The 22,573-nt window shown below is 42.1% G+C and overlaps 1 long non-coding RNA gene across 4 annotated transcripts in view; it reads left to right on the plus strand.

Moving 5' to 3' along the window:
* Positions 1 to 22,573, plus strand: part of LOC102413559 — a 146,370-nt gene that overhangs the window by 82,316 nt on the left and 41,481 nt on the right. For 3 of the 4 annotated variants that reach the window (XR_006545525.1, XR_006640110.1, XR_003104234.2), the window contains exon 2: positions 13,054 to 13,210. This is a non-coding gene — a long non-coding RNA (uncharacterized LOC102413559). Of the gene's footprint in view, positions 1 to 6,771; positions 8,002 to 13,053; positions 13,211 to 22,573 lie in introns of those variants that run through there. The other variant, XR_006545526.2, reaches the window with a different exon arrangement.

Consider the following 22,573-nt stretch of genomic DNA (forward strand, 5'->3'; position numbering starts at 1 on the left):
TTCCATGGCAGCTAAGGCATAGAAAGAATGTTCCAAGGGGTCCAAGTATAACTCAGAAGGCCTCCTATGACCTAGTCTCGGAAATCTGAGAACATCCTTTGTGCCAGATTCTATTGATCAGAAAGTTTACTAGAACCAGTACAGATTTCAAGGAAAGGAATTAGTCACCTCTCAGTGAGAAGGGTAGCAAATAATTTATGACCATCTTGAATCCACCACACCTCATTTTTGAAAAGCTTTTCTAAAACATCTGCATCTCCTTTCTCGCCTTCCTTGGTAGCTTAGATGGTAAAGTGTCCAACCCGGGTTGGATCCCTGGGTCAGGAAAGATCCCTGGGATGGGAAGATCCCCTGGAAAAGGAACTGGCAACCCACTCCAGTATTCTTGCCTGGAAAATCCCATGGATGGAGGAGCCTGGCGGGTTACAGTCAACGAGGTTGCAAAGAATCAGACACGACTGAGCGACTAACACTTTTACTTTCTTGACTTGGATGATAATGATCACAGTTGAAATATTCCTTTGTTGCTTAAATATCTAGGAGACACTTGAGTGGGACAAGGGTCAGCATTTATTTAATAAACATTCACTACACTCCTCGGAAGCACTATACACTCCACTAGGTATTAAGGACACAGCAGTGACAGAAAAACGTGGCCTATATCCCCATGGTGCGCACAATCCGGTGAATATAGATCAAAAAGATGCAGGAGGTACTGGAAATTAAGTCGAATATGTTCTGACTCCTCCTTTGACTAAATTTCTGAATCCACCTTCACTTATTTTTCTAATCCATTCTTTTTTCCCCCTAAAAGTGAAATAAGGAAAAAGAGTTATGGTTAACTGAAAGTTCAGTGAGTCAGAACTCTGGTTCCATACTTGTTCGTTTTTTATAGTGTTTATGTGTAGATGATCTTTCGTCATTTGTATACGTGATGGTTTAACTGACAACCTTCATTTCATCGGTATTTCTTTCTTTTTTTAATCCACAAATATGTTTATGGCACCACTGTTCATAATACCCCAAAGACACCTAAATGTCTATCAGATATAATCTATTAAATAAATGAACTGTAAGTTCTACACAACAGAATGCTATACAAATAATACATCTATATTTAAGGGCAAAGGAAAATGTATCCATTCTATATGAAATGAGAAAAGGTTACTAAACAGAGTATATTATATGATCCATTGTTTATTAACAAAATACTGGAATGTATTGGAAGAAAGTCTCTCTCTCTATGTATATATACATGAATTTTAAAAGTTTTTAATTGAAGTAGAATTTTTATATATATTACAGATGTACCAGACTGTGATTCACAATTTTTAAAGGTTATACTCCTTTTATGTTTTTCTAAAAATATTGGCTATATTCCCCGTGTTCTTCAATACATCTTTGTACCTTGTATTGTACATAAGAATCTGTGCCTCTTAGCCCTTCTCCCGTATATCACCCCTACCCTCTTCCTTCTCCTTGCTGGTAATCACTAGTTTGCTCTGCATATCGACCACAGATTTTCTTTTTCTTTTTTCTAATTCTGCCACAAGGGTTCTAAACCGTCACCCTTTGTGTTCTGAGTACCGTGGTGGTGATGACCAGAATCCCATCTCTCACTGCCCCTCAGTTGAAATTCAGACACAGCGGTGGCGCAGTCATGATGTCGAACCTTCACGGCTGCACATGCAAATGCCTCTTGGGACTCTGGAATGAGAAGGATGGATTCTGAATCTCCCTCCAAGAGTCGACTTGATGCTGTGCGTTTGTTCACTGGCCTGTCTCTAACATGGAAGGGTCTCCATGTACCTGCTAGTTTGGCCCACAGGAATTTCCTGACAGTCTTGACCTGTTGGCCCCTCGGGAGCTGATGCTCAATCCATGTCACATCCTGGTGCCTCAGTGGCTGGGGGTCTCTGGAAGAATAGAAGCTTTATTAGTCTTTTCCCACATCTATCACATTTCCATCAAATCTCTTCCCCCCTCGGACCTTTCATTGTTGGGTATCAATGGCTTCATTGTAGAGAGAGGCTCTCATTACCTGTAAGTTCCTTTCTGCTCACCTTTCTTTTTTCCCCCTAGCTCTGGAAGTGGAAGTTTCTTTGTGTGTGTGTGTGTGTGTGTGTGTGTGTTTTAGTGAACCTACCTGTATGTCCATTGATCTATTTTCATTGAGTATGTCATGCCTAGGAGGTAGTATCAATTTTTTTTTTTTTTGGAGGGGGGTATAAATAGAATCTTTAAAGAAACAATTTTATTGAGGTGTAATTGATATACAGAAAACTGTGCATATATAATATGTACCACTTGATGATACTGGAGATAAGTAAGTACATGCCCGTGAAACCATCTCTACCTGTATAACATAAACCTATCCATCACTACAAAAGTTCTTTCCTTCCTTTCCTCCTCCCTCCCTCTTTCTTTCTTTCTTTCCTTGATTGTTCATAAGATAATGACACAAGACCTACTCTCTTAGCAAATTTTCAAGTATGCAATTCAGCATTGTGAACCAAGGTCACTGTGCTGTATGCAAAACTCTAGGGTGTATTCATCTTGCGTAACTGAACTCCTGCACACTTTGACCAACTCCTCTCTGTTTCTGTTGAGCCCCTGGCAGCCACTGTTCTACTCCTTTTCTATGAGATTCCTAATAGAAGTGGTATCATACTGTATTTGTCTTTCTGTATTTGGCTTATTTCACTTTGCGTCATGTCCTCCAGATTCACCCATGTTGTCACAAATGGTAGACTTTCCTTCCTTTTTTAAGGCTGAATAATATTCTTATGTATGTAAATACCACAGTTTCTTGATCCATTTGCCAGCGGATGGACATTTAGGCTGCTTTCATGCGGTTGGCTGTTGTGAATAATGCTGTAAGGAATGCAGATATGGCTTAGAGATCCGGATTCCAGTTTCTTTGGATGAATACCTAGGAGTGGAATTGCTGGCTCATATGGCAGTTCTATGCTTAATTATTTGAGGAACTTCCATACTGTTTTCCACTTGTTTGGTGGCTTCACCAAATTCCATTCCCATCAACAGCATACAAGGGTTCTCTCTCTCCACATTCTTGCCAACATTTGCTAATTTTTGTTGTTTTTTTTGGTAATAGTCATCCTAATAGGTCCAAGTTGATATCTCCTTGTGGTTTTGATTTCCCTGCTGAGCATAATTTCCTGTACCTTTTGGTCATCTATATGTATCTCTTTTGGGGGGAGAAATGTCTATTTGGTTCCTTTGCTAATTTTTGAATTGGGTTGTTTCTTTGCTGTTGAGTTGTAGGAGTTCCTTGTATGTTTCAGACAGTAATCTTCTATCAGATCTACATTTGGCAAATATTTTCTCCCATTCCATTGTTTGTTTTTTCACTCGAAGATTTCCTTTGCTCTGCAAAAACTTTTGAGTTTGATGTCATTCCACTTGTTTATTTTTGCTTTTGCTGCATATACATCCAGTGAATAACTCTGTTAGGAGGTGACGCTTCCCTTGACTCTTCTCCCTAAATTCTGATAACCTTTGTGTTAAAACCATGTTATGAGCTTATTTTCCAGAGTCAGGTAACATAGGGGTTGGGGCTGTCATTTACTCTGTGACTATGGGAAAGGTGTTCCATCTGTGAATATTTGTTTTCTGTATAATGGGGGTGATAGTACTCAGCTCAAAGACTTACCGTGAGGATTAAGAAGGCTCATGGCACATAGAAAGCATTCAATAAATATGATCAATAGTTATTATTTACTACCACCCTTCCTAATTTTCAGAAGAGGTCACAGAGGCTCAGAAAGATGAAGTTACAAACTCAAGGTCACATAGCTTATGAGAACAGAGCTGAGATTTTAGCACAGCTCGAGGCTTGATTTTATTTTTTTTATAGAACTTAAAAAATTTTGTTTATTTTTGATGGCACTGGGTCTTCATTGCTGTGGGAGTGGGGGCTCCTCTTCATTGTGGTACGTGGGCTTCTCATTGTGGTGGCTTCTCCTGTGACAAAGCACAGGCCTCTAGAGCACAGGCTCAGTGGTTGTGGTGCTTGGGCTTAGTTGCTGCGTGGCATGTGGGATCCTCTTGGACCAGGGATCAAACCTGTGTCTCCTGCATTGGCTGGCAGATTCTTATCCACTACGCCACCAGGGAAGTCCAAAATAAATAGTTTTATTTGGCTGTGCTTGGTCGTAGTTGCAACACCTGGGATCTTCCATCTTCACTGTGGCATGTGGAAACTAGTTTCCTGACCAGGGGTCAAACTTGGGCTCCCTGCACTGAGAATGTGGAGTCCTAGCCACTGGACCACCAGGAAAGTCCCAGCCCGGCAGCTTTAGTATGTGTTCTTTCTCAAGGTTCTATCAACGCCTGTGTGTATGTGTGTGTATTAGTCGCTCAGTCGTGTCTGAGTCTTTGTGACCCCATACGAATGCCTATCACCGACTAATGCACGCATGGCCCTTGGTATGTGCAGAACAAATCACAGTAGAGGCAACATCACTCCTGCCTTTTTTTTTTTCCTTCTCATTTTATTTCCTGTTGGGCGAGTATCTTTTCCCTCTAGATGACCTTTCTTCTTTTTTGGTGATTCTTCTAACATGGAGCAAAACACACACACACAAGCAAACTAAACAGGGTCCACATTTGCAATCAAGAAAACACTTCACAGATGTCTTCAACTTGGAAAGAGCACAACAATCAAAACAGATAAACAATCCCTGGCTAATATTGCCCAAGACTTGGAAAGCCCGAATGCTTTCTGGAAAACCAGGGTGGACTGGCCCAGGATCGTTCCTGTCCACAAGAGTAACTACACATGAGCGGTCTCAGCTGGGTCTGGAGACCCTCTCTTCAATTTCCACATATGTGTGACTGTGGGTGGGAGCTGGGAACATTTCAACTCACAAAATCTGGCAGTTGTATTTTTTTGACATGTGCGTGGTTGACAGAATTAATTGTGAATAACTGGAGACCGCTGACCTCATCTGGGGAGGTAATGGCATGAAAGGACTGAGTTGAGCGGCCTGGGGTTCCATTTGCAAAATGTGTTTTTTACCCTCTCTGAATTCAAACCGAATGCAAATAGAAGGAACTAGTGCAGATGAGAAAGAAACCTACCATTTCATATACCTTTAGCTCTGACTTAAGACTTCTACTTACATCTCTTGAACTCTTTCTCACCCATTGCCTTGTTCGTCCTTAAAGCACGCTGTTGATTTTGAGGGTGAGAAAAGCAAGGTCCTAGGAGAGATTGCTTTAAAGCATTGCAAAGTAGTGATGCGGATGGACCTAGAATCTGTCATACAGAGTGAAGTAAATCAGAAAGGGAAAAACAAATATCGTATATTAGTGCATATATATGGAATCTAGAAAGATGGTACTGATGAACCTATTTGCAGGGCAGGAATAGAGACATAGACATAGAGAAAAGACTTGTGGAAACAGTGGGGGAAGGAGGGGGTGGAACAGTTTGAGAGAGTATCATTGATATCCGGAGAAGGCAATGGCAACCCACTCCAGTACTCTTGCCTGGAAAATCCCATGGACGGAGGAGCCTGGTAGGCTGCAGTCCATGGGGTCGCTACGAGTCGGACATGACTGAGCGACTTCACTTTCACTTTTCACTTTCATGCATTGGAGAAGGAAATGGCAACCCACTCCAGTGTTCTTGCCTGGAAAATCCCAGGGACAGGGGAGCCCGGTGGGCTGCTGTCTATGGGGTCGCACAGAGTCGGACACGACTGAAGTGACTCAGCAGCAGCAGCAGCATTGATATATATAAGCTACCATGTGTAAAATAGCTAGCTAGTGGGAAGCTGCTGTATAACACAGGGAGCTCTGCTCAGTGCTCTGTGATGACTTAGAGGGATGGGATTCCACCTGGGTGAGGCTCAAGAGGGAGGGGATATATGTATGCATATAGTATAGCAGAAACTAACACAATATTGTAGAGCAATTATATTCTAATTAAAAATAAATTAATGGGTTATTCCTCAATACAAAACAAAAAGTTAAAAAATAAAGTATATGGGAGAAAAGAATTTAAAAGATATATATATATATAAAATCATAAAATAAAACATTGCAGAAAAAATATCTTCCCAAATGCTTTGCACACAGAGCAATATTAAACACTATAGTTGCTAATGGAAGAAGAACCTCATTACCTGGTTTTATAATAGCTAAATATTAAGCATTAATCACAGCATAGTTTAATGCATTAAGTTCATGACTTCGAGAGTCTGGCAGGCTTGTGTTTGACCCCAGTCTCAACTGTGTGAACTTAAACAATTGCTTAACTTCTATGATCTTCAGTTTCATCCTGTGAAATGCCATTAGTAACAATCCCTGCCTTTAGGATTGTAGGGAAGTTTTTAAATTTTTTTTTAAAACCACAGCACATGGCATCCACTCAGATCTTAATTCCCTGACCAGGTATTGAACCTGTGTCCCTGCAGTGAAAGCATGGAGTCTTAACCACGGGACCATCAGAGAAGTCCCAGGATTGTTGGGATGTTTGATATAAGTTATATAAAATTCTTGGTCTTCCCTAGTGGTTCAGACAGTAAAGAATCCACCTGCAATGAAGGAGACCTGGATTTGATCCCTGGGTTGGGAAGATCTCCCAACCCGGAGAAGGGGATGGCAACCCACTCCAGTATTCTTGCCTGGGAAAATCCCATGGACAGAGGAGCATGGTGGGCTACAGTCCTTGGAGTCACAAAGAGTTGGACATGACTGAGTGACTGAGCATGCACGCATACAACAAAACTTCACAGTGAGTCTCTAGAATAATGCCTTTATTTTTTTTTCTGAAGGTATCCCACAACCTAGATGGAGATCATAAGCTACTTTCCTCTCTGTGAATAATTCCAGTCTACTTGGCTTAATGTACCAAGGTTTATGGTACAGTGTTTAAGACAAAGCCAAGCTTGGGTTTCTTTGAAGGACAGCAAGGAGTAACTTACTGTCTTTATTCCCATTTAGGATGGTTTAAAAACACAAAAGCGGATGTTCTCTTCCAAACATCAAACGACGGCTCCAAAAATACAGGCTGAAAAAAAAGTCCCATCATCCAATTTTTTGGCCACAACAAACAACAGTTTACGAGAAACACAATAGACTCAAGAGACACGGCAGCATTCCTTAGCATCTAATGTCAGTTGACAATCAGCAGGAGAACCACAATAAACAAGCAGCAGGCGGAGCAGAAAAGTTACACACCCACACCATATGGTGGGCTGCCACTGTTGTCGGCCAATGAATCACCTTCGGTCCCCCGACCTCATAGAGGACCAGGCACAGCCACGTGACTCTGAGATGGCATTGGTCTGATGGAACCCCACCATCCCTCCAGCATCCCAGAGCGTGAGATAGTGTGCACATTCATTGCATACGGTCTGCTCGGTCCACTGGCATCTCAGCCATGAGCTCTTCCCTCCAGATCACCTAAACCACGTTGCCCAAACTTTATTCTCATCCCAGGAGATGGTCCTTAACGAACTAGTTCCAAGGTCAAGGAAGACTCAAAATGCTACCTACATCATCATCATCAGGGACTCAGGTGGCTTCTAATTCCCTGTACTGTGAAACCTAGAGCATCACTTGCATTCGGGGCAGCGGGGAGAGGAAGACAGAAGAGAAACCCCCTCCCTCTTAGAAACTTCCTAGAAGTAAGATCATTCATTTAGATCACTGTTCATTTAGAATGAACAAATAGATCATTCTTTTAAAGTTTGTTGACCTAAACTAGGGCCCACGGCTTCTCAGGGTTATAGGAAGGCTGAAAGAAGTGGACTTTTACCTGGGACGTAACTGCACTATTAAAAGTTAGGCCACTAAGACAGAGGATGAGAAGAGATGTTGGGATTGGGGTGGGGAGCATCTGGAACCCTGCTGTGCCACCACGATCCACTTCTCATGAAACACTGGACACAATAGTGACTGCCATTGAACAGTTTTTGATTGCTTATTATGTATCAGGCGCTACAGTGAGCACTCTGCATCTCTTACCTGGTGAGTCCTCATAACTGATGAAGTGAGTACTCCTATTTTACAGATGAGGAAATCAAGCCTCAGAGAAGTCAAATGATTTTTCCAAAGACACCCAGCTGGAAATTAGTGCAGTGTTCTGCACTAATTCAATTTCATCTTGACTTTGCAAACAAATGAACAAAACTCATGCTCTTAACAGCATAGTATCAATACATCATTTTATAATTCAGCATCCTTGCACCAGGCTCTTACTCTGTCTTTGCCTTAATATTGGCCTAGTGCACTTCTATTCACCCATCAAGGCCTGTCATAAATGTCCCTTCTTTTGCTAAGTTTTCTTTGAACCCTCCAACCTCTGTACTATGACAACTTGATCATTCATTTATCCTTTCAATTATCATCTGTGGAATCTTATGGATTAATCATTGTTCTAGGGGATATAAAATAGGGGAAAATACATGATTATCTTCAATGTTTGTAGTTTCTTAGACCATCAAGAGCAATGCTGTTCCAATTGAACTTTCTGCAGTGATGGAAATATTCTATATCCCTATTTGTCCAATATGGCAGCCAATAGGTACTGGGACTGTTGAGCACTTATACAACTAAAGAACTGAATTTTCAATTCTGTTTAATGTAGATTAATTTAATTTCAAATTTAAAAACTGACATGATTCAGCCATTGGAAACTATTCAGCTGAAGAGCATGATTCAGTTATCCAGCTATCAGTTTTCAAGTATGTTTGAAACAACTTTAGCATGTGAATCTGTACTTTTCAGCTATAGTGATTATGACTCCTAAATATAAAATCTCCAGAATTTTTAATGAAAATTTAACATCCAAATAAGAAGTGTTGTTAGTATAAAATATACCTCTTTTTGAAATCTTAGGATGAAAAAAGAATGTAGAATTTCTCATTGATAATGTTTATCTTGATCACATGATAAAATGACCATATTTTGGATGTATTGGGTTAAATAATATACTTAGTAGATTAACACATGTAATGATATTAAATTAATTTCACAAGTTACTTTTTAAAAATGTCACTGCTTGAGGGAATTCCCTGGTGGTCCAGTGGTTAGGACTCTGTGATTTCACTGCCAGGACCTGGGTTCAGTCCCTGGTTGGGAAACTAAGATTTTGCAAGCTGCACGGCATAGCCAACATTTTTTTTAAAGTCATTGCTCAAAACTTTAAAATGCCAGATGTGGCGTCCCTTAGATTTGTATCAGCTAGTGCTGGGCTAGAGTGTAGACCATTTTACAGTCTGTTCCTTCTGCTGAAGAAGTATCATTTCTGAATTACCCCTGGCCTTAGCATGAACGTAGCACACACCAGCTCCTCATTTAATAACCATTGGAAGAACAAAGAGGTATCTCTTTATAACCCCGGTGAAATATTTTTTCTCTTTCTGGGTTTCACCACAGTCGCTGAAATCTTCCAATTCATGTGAGAGGCTTCCCTAGCTATTTCACATTTGGTCAGTGATTCCACGGTTTATGACCTGAAATACTTTTCTTATATTGAGACAGTGTTAGGTCTCAGAATTGACATCAATCTAGAAATAAGACAGTAAGGGATACTCTCATTGGCTTCACTCATTCATTCAACAAATAATCATGGAGCCTCTACCATCTGCCCAACACTGCCTTCAGAGGCTGAGGGTACAACAGCGAGGCAGCCAGACATAGTCCCTACCCTAGAGGGAGAACATAGAAATAATAAGAAACATGTAGATCCTTCATTTAAGGAGCTGATCTACTGGATTTCTCTCCCCATGATCTTTCAGTTATTTCTCTTACTGAGACTTTTTCCTTTTTTTCTCCCTTCCCCTTTCAGGTGAGGTTAGGGAAATCCAAAGAAGAGATTTTGTGATGAAATCCTCCTTGTCACTCAGACAGGTTCCTGGAGGGACCTGGGAGAGGAAATCTCAAGCCAGACCCCAGATGAGACAATCCCTCCAACGCTACGATGGCTTCTCCGTCTTCAGTTCTTGACAGATAGTTAAGATTAGTCAGCAGGAGGATTGACTGTGGCTCTTTAAAGTAGCATATAATTATAATGCTCAGTACTTAAGGGTTGTCTTTTATTTCAAGCTCTTTCAGCACAAGCATACGATGAGTCCTAACTTCATAATCTTGGCAATTTTCACTACGTTATTATTCTTTTTTTATGAAATTGTAAAATGACCTACTTGAACACCATTTTGAAGAAAGCCTTTTTATTAAAAAGCATTAATCTTCTCAATGTTCTTTTCTTTCTCTTCTGTTATGATCTACTTTTCTGAGCCTACTGTGTGCAACTTGAAAGCCAGGTTATGCATGCTTATATAGTGCCCTGAGTGCTCAGTCGCTCAGTTGTGTCCAACTCTTCGCAGCCCCATGGACCGTAGCCCGCCAGGCTCCTCTGTCCATGTGATTTCCCAGGCAAAAATACTGGAGTGGGTTGCCACTTCCTCCTCCAGGGAATCTTCTCCACCCAGGGATCGAACCCAGGTCTCTTGGGTCTCCTGTATTGGCAGGTGAATTCTTTACCACTAGTGCCACCTAGGAAGCCCCATGTGGTGCCCTATATATGCCCTATATATGTTTTGGTTTAAGAGAAAAGATTGTTCCATTCTTCTACCCATTCACTGCTCTAGCCATAACGTGTTGAGTTAGTCAAGGACTTTTTAGGTCATGGGGAGCAAAATGTTACATAACTTATACCCAGAACATGAAAGCATTGGAGGACATTGGTGGATATTAAAGAAAACAAAGGCAAGAGTACACAGTAGACCTCACAGGGGCCTGGGACCAAGACCCTCGAAACTCCAGACCCGAGATGACTCTTTCCATCTATTGTGGTTCACAGGGCTTCTCAGCTCAGTGTTCTGTTTCTGTGTATCAGCTTTCTCTTCTTTTCTCTCTGTATTTCCCTGCTTACTTTCACATGGGCCAGACACGGCCACACTTGTTCCTGTGTACTACTGAGATGAAGCCCCAGATCTCAGTGCCTGACTCAATGAATGTTTATTTCTCTCTCTCATCAGTCTTCTATGTATTTGGGGAGCCCTTCTCCATCTTTTTTGCTCTTGTGAAAGAGTACATGACCCCTAAGGTCATCATAGGGGAGGAAGAAAGGGCTAAAGAGTTGCATGGAGGGTGTTTTTATTTTATTTTAATAAAAAAATTATTTAGTTGACTGCATTGGGCCTTAGTTGTGGCATATGGGATCTTTTGTTGTGGCGTGCAAACTCTTAGTTGTGGCATGTAGGATCTAGTTTCCTGACCAGAGATTGAACCCAGGCCCCCCACACTGGAAGTGCAGAATCTTAGCCCCCGGTCCACCAGGGAAGTCCTCTGGAGGGTGTTTTTAAAGGTGGGCCTATCTCTGCCCACATTCCCATCAAGCAGAACCCAGTCAAGGGACCCCAGTCTCATGTCAAGGGACCCCAGTCTCATGTCAAGGGCAGCTGGAAAATGTGGAGGAACACAGGGACAGCTGGTGAATACCATTGCCTCTGACATACCGCCCCAGTAAAATGTAAGCTTCCTGAAAAAAAATACCCTCCATGCAACTCTTCAGCCCTTTCTTCCTCCACTGTGATGACCATAGGGGTCACGTGCTCTTTTGCAAGAGCAAAATGTCAGGAAGGGACTTGACTGAGCCTTCTAGCACCTGTCACATGCTAAACACAAATTAATGAAGACATAAATGAACGACAGCTTACTATCTGGAACTTCCATTTCCTTCTTAGTTATGAGCTGTGTTGTAACATTCATTGTGAACTCTGTCTTTTTAATTCCATTTCAGTCCTATTAGGGTAGGGATGAATCTTGACATTCTTTTGGATCCACCATTTAACACCATCCCAAGTTCCTTGCGGATGTCCCTCTCTTTGGAGGAATAACGACAACTGCATGTACCATAGTTCCCAGAAGGAAAACTGGTAACAAGACTTGAATTTTATTCTATTATGGTTTCTATTTTTCATTGCTTTAATGATTTTACAAGCACTCCTTAACATTGCTATCACATGCCAGAATTAGATTCCTTGCCTCCCTCTTATGCTTTCTCTCCCCAATCTACTTCCTCAATCTTTGGAAACTTTCAGGCCTTGAGTCAATGACCCTGAAGATCCTAGCATCCAGATACAAGGATTTCCAGGTACATTAAAAAAAATCCTACAAGTTACTTTTTCTAGGCTAGTTTGTGGGGAGTCTGCAAGACTATGGCTTTATATGTCAGAATTTGTTTTTTTTTTTGGTCATGAACTCTATCCTCCAGATTTTGACCTTGGTCCCAAGAAGATTTGGAGATAAAGTATAAATGTCTCCATAAGGGCTCAATACCCCTACCACAAAGTTCAGACCACAGATCCTAGAGCTTTGTTTTCCAAGCTTTCTTCAGTGAGAGTTCTGTAAGAGGTCAAAAAGTATTTCAGCAGGAAGAATTTCCTGGTGAAACAAATTTGGGAAAAAAAATGCTTAGTATGTCCTCCTTTCGGGAATTTGCAATATAAAGTACAATATTAAAGGCACTGAGAAGGTCTGCACATGAACAAATGAAAAAAGCAAGCAAACATATTTAATTTTGTTTAGCTTAGTTTATCCCGACTTATTCAGCCATGGATCTCTTTTTCATGCAATATGTGTTAACATCTTGTGGACTTAGAATCCTTCTGAGCATAGTTTTGGAAACTCTGCTTTCACCTATGTGATTTCCAATTCTTATGTCCATTGTGCAAACTTTTCCATATGTCAGAATTAAGGCGCAGGGAAGGGAAGGAGCTTATGCACAGTAACTGAAACTTATGAGTTACATAGCTGGAATTTGAGCTCTTGCGTGATGGATTGGAAGCCCCCCCTTTTTTCCCTCTCTCTGTCCTATACTATTCCCAAGGTATGGTGAGTTGCCTGGAATTCATTTTAATTGTTTGATAAAAATAATTTGTAATTAATCGTTGATTGCCTGTCAGTGAATGCTATTCTGGAGAACTTGAAGACAGTTTATTCTCAGCTCCAACGGTCTGCTTTGCATTATCAATTTGTTAAGAAACTCTCTCTCTCTTTTTTTTTTTCGTGTAGAACTGTGCAAAAAGCAACTTCCATCCAGACTGTCTGAATTATCCAAAAATTCTGAACTGATGGCATCCAAATGAATAAGACTTTACAGAGCTGCACTGGGAGAGTTGATTGGATTTGTCAGTTTTCCTGTGGATACGAAGTCCTGGGTGGCTTGACTGTAAGTACGTTGGAACATAAATAATCACCAAGTTTTCAGGTGAATTCCACAGAGTCCATGGGAAAAGAAAAACTCTGGCTATGTGTTTGGGAATCTATAAACTATCGGAGAAAATCCAGCACAAAGTCCCAAAGTGGGAACTCAGGGATGAGGGTGTTCGGGGGAAAAGAAAGAAAAAAAAAACAACACAAAATTTTTTTTTCCCCCCGAAACTAAATTACTTTCCAGCAACCAGTGCTAAGATTTAACAGCCAAGAAGAGTCAGGATAATGAACTTTCCAAGAGTTCGTGGACACTAGGCATTCAATAAACTCCCCAAACTCCAAAATGCTAGAGGGTCAGAAAGCAAGGAAAACAAGTTTTTATAACAAAAAAGATGATGTCTTGGATCGATTTATTTATTTATTTTGTACAAAGGTTTTGTTTTGTTTTTTTTTACAATGTTCTGTCTCTTGGCTTCTTGATCTCTTCCTCGTCTATGTCAGGGGAGGGTGAGAGATGGGGCAAAGGCCTTGCAAAAACTAGACTTGGATCCTTCTCGTGTATATTTTCCAGAGACTTCGTGCTGGTGATGAAAGGTCTGACCCAGGAATTTGAAGTTCATCAGAGGGGTGTGGGGCGGGTGGGGGGAAGCCAAGAGGCCTCCCCACCCCAGCTTCCGTCTGCCCCTGTTGGCTGGCCGCCAGCCACTCTCATTCTTGAAGGCTTGGATCAGTGCTGCCGTTCACTCGTGGCTCTATCTTCCCTTAGAAGGAAATGGCTTTTGCTTCTTTCTGGGATTTGGGGTGTGGGATTTGGGGTGTGTTTGGCTTCCCTGGCGGCTCAGATGGTAAAGAATTTGCCTGCAATGTGGGAAACTTAGGTTCGATTCCTGGGTCGGGAAGATCTGGAGAAGGGAATGGCTACCCACTCCAGTGTTCTTGCCTGCAGAATTCCATGGACAGAGCCTATAGTCTATAGGTTGCCGAAATGTCAGGCACGACTGAACGACTAATACTTTCACTTTCAGGTGTTTCTAGGTTAGAAACAGACGACACTCTTGGGAATTCCCACATATTTATTTTTATTGGAGTTTAGTTGCTTTATAATGTTGTGTTAGTTTCTATTGTACCGCAAAGTGAATCAGTCACATGTATACATAAATCCCCTCTTTTTCTGATTTCCTTCCTATTTAGGTCACCACAGAGCACTGAGTAGACTTCCCTGTGCTATAGGATAGGTTCTCATTAGTTATCTAGTTTATATATAATAGTATACATATGTCAATCATAAATTTCCATTTCCTCCCACCTTCTTTTCTCCCCTTGTTCTCTACATCCATGTCTTTATTTCTGCTTTGCAAATAGATTCATCTGTACCATTTTTTTTTCTAGATTCCACATGTATGCATTATACACAATATTTGTTTTTCTCTTTCTGATTTAGTCCACTCTGTATGACAGCATCTAGGTCCATTCATGTCTCTGCAAATGGCACGATTTTGTTCCTTTTTATTAAAAAAAATATGTGACACCAGCTTGCACTGTAGGTCACTTGGACTGAGAGGTATCATTGGAAATCATCTCTTCCCGTTCTCCCATTTTACAGATGGGAAGGCAAAGGTGCAGAAAGGAAGAAGGGGCTTGCTCAAGGTCACATCATGGGTTAGTTACAAAGCCTGAAGAAAGAGCCAGTTTTCTTGCTTTGTAACCCAGATCTCTTTCCTTAGTACCATGTTGCCTCTCACAGTTCATTCAGTTAGTCTGTGCTGAGCCCCCACAAGGCACCATGAACTGTACTGCTGTTGTTGTTAAGTCGCTAAGTCATGTCTGACTGTTTGCAACCCCATGGATGGCAGCATGCCAGGCTTCCCTGTCCCTCACTATCTCCTGGCGTTTGCCCAAGTTCATGTCCATTGAGTTAGTGATGTTGTCCAACTGTCTCATCCTCTGCTGCCTTCTTCTCCTTTTGCCTTTAATCTTTCCTAGCATCAGGGTCTTTTCCAACGAGTCATTTGTTCACATCAGGTAGCCAAAGTATTGGAGCTTCAGCATCATGAACTGTGTTAGGTGCTATTAATATTTGGAACTCAAAGATATCACTCAAGAAACTGAAGATCTAAGCTGGAGGCTGTAGACCCTTAAGTCATGAACTGGGAGATGTAGAGGGGAGAGTGTGGAGTTGGGAATCAGATTAGCTTGGGTTCAAATGTTGGTCTTCCATTGATTCTAATTCATCATGTATTTTGGGCAAGTTATTTAGCCTTTCTGAGCTCCAGTTTTCTCATCTTTAAAACAAGAATGGTGATAGTCTCTACCGCTTATGAGTTGGGGAAAAAAAGCGGTAATACATGGAAAATATCTTGCAAAGTGCCTGGCATAAAATACAGAACCCTGCATGGTTGTCATGAATAATAACTACTGTGGTAAGTGCTTCAGATAGTTAAAGGTACAAGATTCCACAAATACATGGGAAGAAGCAGCTAATTATGTCCCCAGGCGGAGATGAGAGAAAGTGGAGCCCTCTTTTGATTGGATTTTTCTGCCTGATTTGTGTGTGGGGAGAGTGTATATTTTATGGCTGAAATCTCTCTACAGGCATTTCCAGTCTAAGAACTGCATTTTCCTATAAGAAGTGACTCTAAAGACAGAGCTGTATGCTGATGTAAATGCAAAACAGGACTCTCTAGTTATTGACCAGCCAGACAGGAGAGTCTTTTAATGGCTATGCCCATGTCTGAGTACAAAGATGACCCATGTCCAGAGGATGACCCAAGACACAGGAGTTCTCAAATGCCTTATGCATCATCAGAGATCAAATTAGTTGAGTCATTTAGGATTATATACATTTAAAAAAATGTTGGAATGCTTTGGAAATTGACAGTGCTATAGCGTTCATTTTCTGATGATGCTCATAGCAGTTGGTCTTGACAAGCGTTTCCCAAAGCGTGCTTTGTGGAACACTAGATCCATGACATGCCCAGCAACCTTGGGCAGAAATGTGTATTCAGATACTCCCAGTTGTACCTTTGAACTGATCCACTTCTTGACCCAGAAGACTTTTCTGTAATCCCTAGATTATGAGGCCTATGAATACAGGAATTGTACCTGTTTATTTTTTTTCCTACTGTATCCCCCAAACCAGCACGATTTCTGGAACATGTTGTGCTGTGCTTAGTCATGTCCAACTCTTTGTGAGCCCATGGACTGTAGCCCACCAGGCTCCTCTGTCCATGGGGATTCTCAGGCAAGAATACTGGAGTGGGTTGCCATGCCCTCCTCCAGGGGCTCTTCCCAACCCAGGGATCGAACCCTGGTCTCCTGCATTGCAGATGGATTCTTTACTGTCTGAGCCACCAGGGAAGCCCAGCAATCCTGGAGTGGGTAGCCTATTCCTTCTCCAGGGGATCTTCCTGACCCAAGAATCGAACCAGGGTCTCCTGCATTGCAGGCAGATTCTTTACCAGCTGAGCTACCAGGGACCGCTTAATACATATTTATTAAAAGCAATTTTGTATTTCTTAGGCAGGAAGAGGGGAGAGGAATGAATTACAGAGGAGCAAGAAGAAACTCTTAGAGGTGATGAATATACTTTTTATCTTGATTGTGTTGATGATGCCATAGGCATATATATAAGCCTGAATTTGAAGTTCATACTGTTTATGTCAATTGATACATAATCCAATTATCAATGACACTGTATTTTTCAATTTGAAAAAAAAAATTATGTATTTCCTAAACTTGGCCATAGAAACTCCTTATCAGTGCACAGTATACCTACCAGCATTGACAAAAATGAAGTTTCTTTCAAATCAAAATTGCACAGTTTGCCCCAGGTGGGGCTCCAGAGGTGTCTTAGAGTAGAACTGGGGAGGAGGGGACATGGATGGAGTTCCAGACCCCCAACCCTTGTCTTAACCAGGACACTATTGCTGCCACAGTAACTATTTTACTTACTAGGATTTCTTTTGAGAAGAAATAGCATCCCTTGGGGGTGTTGATATCACTGAAGGGAATAATAAGAGTTGGGCTTGACAGATTAACTTGATGTGTTTTAGGGGAGAAATGTGACTTGAAACTCATTTGATTATAGAGTCATTCCTCTATACTTATTGAATGTCTTTAAATGCCAGGCACTCTTCTAGAGTTTGAAAAGACAGGTAGTATGATAGACAAGATCTCTGAGTTCAACAGAGAAGGAGAAATACTGCATCTTTTTGTTCTTCAGTTGCTCAGTCATGTCCAACTCTTTGCGACCCCATGGACTGCAGCACACCAGGCTTCCCTGTCCTTCACCATCTCCCAGAACTTGAAATATTGCATGATGTCCCTTATATGCAGACTCTAAAAAGAAATGATCCAAGTGAACTTATGTATAGAACAGAAACAGACTCGCAGACTGAGAGAATGAACTTTCGGTTGCCAGGGGAGAAGGATGGGTTGAAGGGATAGTTAGGGAGCTTGGGATGGACATGTACACACTGCTGTATTAAAAATGGATAACCAACAAGGCCCTACTGTATAGCACAGGGGATTCTGCTCGATGCTGTGAAGCCTTAATGGTGTGTGGGGGTAGTTCATGTATATGAATGGCTGAGTCCTTTTGCTGTCCAATTGAGAATATCACAACATTGTTAATCAGTTCTACCCCGATATAAAATAAAAAGTTTTTTAAAAAAAGATGTCTGACTTTAAGGAGCTTACAGTTTGGGAGGGAAGGATACTGGTTAATAAATCAGAAACCAATCCCCTATGAAGCATGATTCTATATAGACACACATGTTGTGAAGACACTATGGCAGCGAGAGAGAAGTGGAAGTGTTAAGGGGAGGGATGGTAAAGAACGGTCTCTACTGAGATTTGAGTTGAGATCCAGGTCTGATGACTAGAAAAAGGGGTCAGTCTGGGTGGAGGGGACAGCACGTGAAAAGACACCGAGGCAGGAAAAAGATTGGTGTGCTCCAAGAAAATAAGGCAAGCCAGTGTGGCCAGTGTAGGGCAAGCTAGGGAGTGAAATGAAATTGAATTGATGTAGGAGGCTGCATCTAGCTCAGTCATCTTCTAAGTGCTGAGCACTGTATCAGGCAAAGACCAGGAAGCCATGGATATTTGCTGACTGTACATACGATGACTGGATTTGCATCCCTTGGTTCCTCCTCCACAACCTTAGGTGCCACTATTTATGCATATTTTATAAAGTAAAGCTAATTAACCCCATAATACTGTTTTTGCTATTTTCCTAAGTATGATTGTATTCATGGGGTCAGTGTAAAATGATTTGATATGGACTATCCCCCTAAAACTTAAGGTTTTGGTGAAAAGTGTTGCCTGATTAACTGGAGATGCAGAGGAATTGCCATCTACTACTGAAGGATTCCCTTTAAAGGCTGAGAGATCCAAGAAGGACCAATGATGTGGCTGAGGCCACACAGGGCGCTTGTCGTATACCAGGTGTGGGAACCCCCTTTCTCACCCTGAGATCGAGCTCGTGGCTAGAAGGATTAGCTGACCCATTTAACTCCATTTGCTTTGACATGCTCACGCTTGACACTTCCCCAGTAAAATGTGCTCAGTTCCCCAAATATGGGATTTTTGAGTGAAACCCTGATATTTAGCTCTAGGGCTAAAAGCAATGCTTAAATCCCCCAATTAGAAGCAGAGATGGAGATGAAATGGTCCCAAGGAATCTGGAGACACAACAGTTTCAAAAGGCAGCAACAGGCTGGGGCAGAGAGAGAGAAGTTTAAGATCTTGCACCAGGAATGCAAAGCTAAATAAGAACCAGTCAAAAGCTCTGGGGGTTATAAAGTGGAATTCCCTCTTGTATAGTACACAAGAGTTATTAAGTGTGTATATAAGACTCCTGTTTTACTTCATGTACATGATTATTTTATACAGGCGGGTTTGGAAAGAATTATAGGCTGAGAGCTGGCCAAGAGGCAAGATGAGCAGTGGGGAATGCGCGTGGCTGTTGCAATGTCATTCTTGGGAGCTTGGGCTATTTGGAGAATGCCACCGTGGGGTCCATTATGGGCTGAGGGGTTAGGGAGAAGCAAAGTGGAATTGGATTTTGTGTGGGTTCATCTTCAAATCGGCATCTCAGGACTGCTCTTTATAGGATGGGCCAGGTTTGAGACCGAGAGGAGCAGAAGCTGGGACGAAGCCCAGCCAACTGGGTTTGGTCCACTGATGTCCTGAGATCAGGAAGATAAAGAATGTCAATCTGACTTGCCAGACTTTAAGACATGAGCGACCTCGGGCTGTTCTCAACACACCCAAGTGATTTCAAAAGTGAAAAATGCATTCTCTTTCTGAAAGAAGTCCAGGAGGCAGGGAGCTGGGGCTAGACAGCTGCCTCGAGCAGAGATTCGATTACCTGCAAGACCCGCCTAGTGCGTGAGAGGCAGTGAAATTGTCTCCTTACGTCATCCTGGGGTTTTTTGTTTGTTGCTGTTGTTCAGTCGCTAAGCTGTGTCCAGCTCTTTGCGACCCTGTGGCCTATAGCCCGCCAGGCTCCTTGTCCTCCACTATTTCCTGGAGTTTGCTCAAATTCATGTTCATTGAGTCAGTGATGCTATCTAACCATTTCATCCTTTGCTCTCCCCTTCTCCTTTTGCCTTCCTCGGTTACCATCTTTTTTAAAGGAGGCAGGGCTCTGTATCAGAACTATTTGAATTCTTGATTTTGCTTCTAACTCTGTGATCTTGAGAAAGTTAATTAACCTCTCTGAGCCTCAGTTTCACTGATTATAGAATGGGGATTCAAACAGCTGCTTATATGAAAACATAATAAGGCAAAGGATATGCAAAGCTGGTCTCATCAAGTGACAGTCATATCAATAATAATTGTTATTAAAATTTTTAACGAAGGACAATTAACTGGACTGGAGCGGGGAGCAGTCTGGCAGTGGCTGGACTGGCATTGTGTGTGGTATCTCTTGTTTGATGAGTGGAGGTCACTTACCAGCTGTTCTTTGTGCCCTAGGCTCTCTCTGGTGCAGCATACAAAACTTTGTTGAACTGGAAGTGGCTTTATAACTTGAAAGGAGTGGTCTTTATGGTGGCCTACTTCTCAATCCTGGATAATTGAGATTCTGTAGACTCTAGACTGGCTGAATGCCATCCATGTAGATCCCAAAGCTCTCCTCTTGAGTATCCCCAAGATACACTTGAAGCCCAAATTCCTTGAAGCTACAATGTACCTCCCATCCTCCTCCCTCCTTTTTCTTCTTTCACCAAGCAACAGGTTCCCCGCCCCCTTCCCCCAATAAATCACTGTAACACGTCAAACAGGACACTGCAAAGCTTCAGGATTTGAAAACAGTAGTCCCTGGAGGAGAAGAGGGCAACAGAGGATGAGATGGTTGGATGGCATCACCAACTCAATGGACATGAATTTGAGCAAGCTCCAGGAGACAATGAAGGACAGGGAAGCCTGGTGTGGAATAGTGCATGGGGTCACAAAGAGTCAGACTTGACTTAGCAACTGTAAACAAGGCTTTATCCATTAGGTTTCCCCATTGCTTCTGCAAGGAGTTCTTGAACAATCCTGAAGTTCTATGAAACCCACTCTAAACCATCAATTTAGTTTACCCATTTCTCATACAGAGGGTAAGGTGAAACTAACTCTGAAAGGAATTTGTCCAAGTCTAGATAAGATATGCAGATCATGTCCCACTGTTCAGTTCAGTAATAGATGCTATGAGTTTCCAGGAGGACCAGCAGATTCTTTCAACCACGTCACCCAAATTCAAGACTCAGAGGTTCCAGTTCAGTTACTGTGCATTACAGCTTCAGATATCTAAAGGGAACACACTGATTAGTTAAGACTTGTTTTTAGGCAAAAATATACATGACCCATATTTGGAATCAGAACATTCATTGCAATCTGTGCTTGGAGGCAGACGTGTTTGTTTATTCTACGAGTTTTTAAAGTGCCAACTCCCCAGCAGCGAATTACTTAATGACTCAAACACAAACCCCAAACTCCAAACTGGCTCAAGAGAGGTGGCGATTACGGAAAATTCTACTTCATCTAGCCCAAAGAACTGACCACCCGTGAGCTGGAAAACAGACCTCAAAGCAGGAAAGAAACAGAAGTGTCCAAAGAAGATGTGGAAAACACAACCCAGAAAAAGCTGACCCTCAAGAAAGAAGTCCGGCAAGTGGAGTCGGGGGTAGATTTCCTGATGGTTTCTCAAGGCTGCCGGGGTCCTGCTTTCTGGGTGAGAATGTGATTGAAGACAAGCATTGTCTATTTTACAAAGTCCCAGAGAATTTGGATCCCAGATGTGGTAGACGATGGTCTTAGATCTGGGGTTGCAAAGTCCACATCTACCCAGACCGGGCAGGAAATGTAAATGACCAAGTGAACTGAGTGTAAGATGATACTAGACAGCTGACACTCAGTCCTGGGGGCTGTGAGGAGATGGGGGACAGACCTCAAATAAAGAGAGCAGCTGCTGACCCCTAGCCACTGGTCGCCTGTGGAAAGGTGGGTCCAGTGTTGACAGTCACTCTGAGGTGTCAAAAGAATCTCCAATCCTTGATTTTCATGAGCAATCTGCTTTCAAAAAGATTGGCATTGAATGCACAGTTTTAAAGTCGTCCGAGGGCTTTCCCCTCTTTCTCATTAATAGGCCTACTAATGATGGCCATGGACTTCCAATTGTGGCCCTCCTTTTAAGACCCTTGGAGTAGCAGAGGGTGCTTAATTCTACCCCTTCATTCTACTTATGCGGAAGATGGACCCCGGGTTCATCTTAAGTCACACACAACGGTGTCGGTGGCAGAGCTAGGAGAGGACCAGTTCTGAGTTCTGCCTCTCTTTCTTTCTCAACACAGATTCCAGACCGGTGTCAGTTTCCAGGATTGAAGAGCTATATGTGCTGAGTGAGGACATATTAAGTTTCCTGCTTTCCATGGAGAAAAGCAAATGCTACCCTAGCCCTTAATTAAGGATGTTATTGGTGACAATGATGGTAAATATCAGGAGTGCTTTGAGCAGCAAATAACAGAAAATTCTGAGTCAAATCAACTTAAACAATTCATCAAATTCTTACCTTTCATGCCTGGAAAGTCAGAGGAAGGGTATGCCCCAGGTCCAGTGAGATCCATGATATAACCAGGAATATGAGTGCTTTCTGTCTTTCTGCTCTGCATGATTCCTCCTCCTCCTCCTCCTTCTCCCTCATTCTGAACCTCCTCCTCTTGGTTACAACAAGGCTTCCAATAGCAGGTGAGTCTATGTGGGTCATTGTCCCATCTGGAAAGAGAGAACGAAAGAACCTTGAAACTTTCCCCCAGGTATGGACTATAGGTTATTCCCTTTCATCTGCTGGAGCTGGATGTCCAGTCCTGAACCAATACAGTTACTCAAGGTAAAT

Source organism: Bubalus bubalis, chromosome 17 (assembly GCF_019923935.1).
Source record: "Bubalus bubalis isolate 160015118507 breed Murrah chromosome 17, NDDB_SH_1, whole genome shotgun sequence".
Lineage (NCBI taxonomy): Eukaryota > Metazoa > Chordata > Mammalia > Artiodactyla > Bovidae > Bubalus > Bubalus bubalis.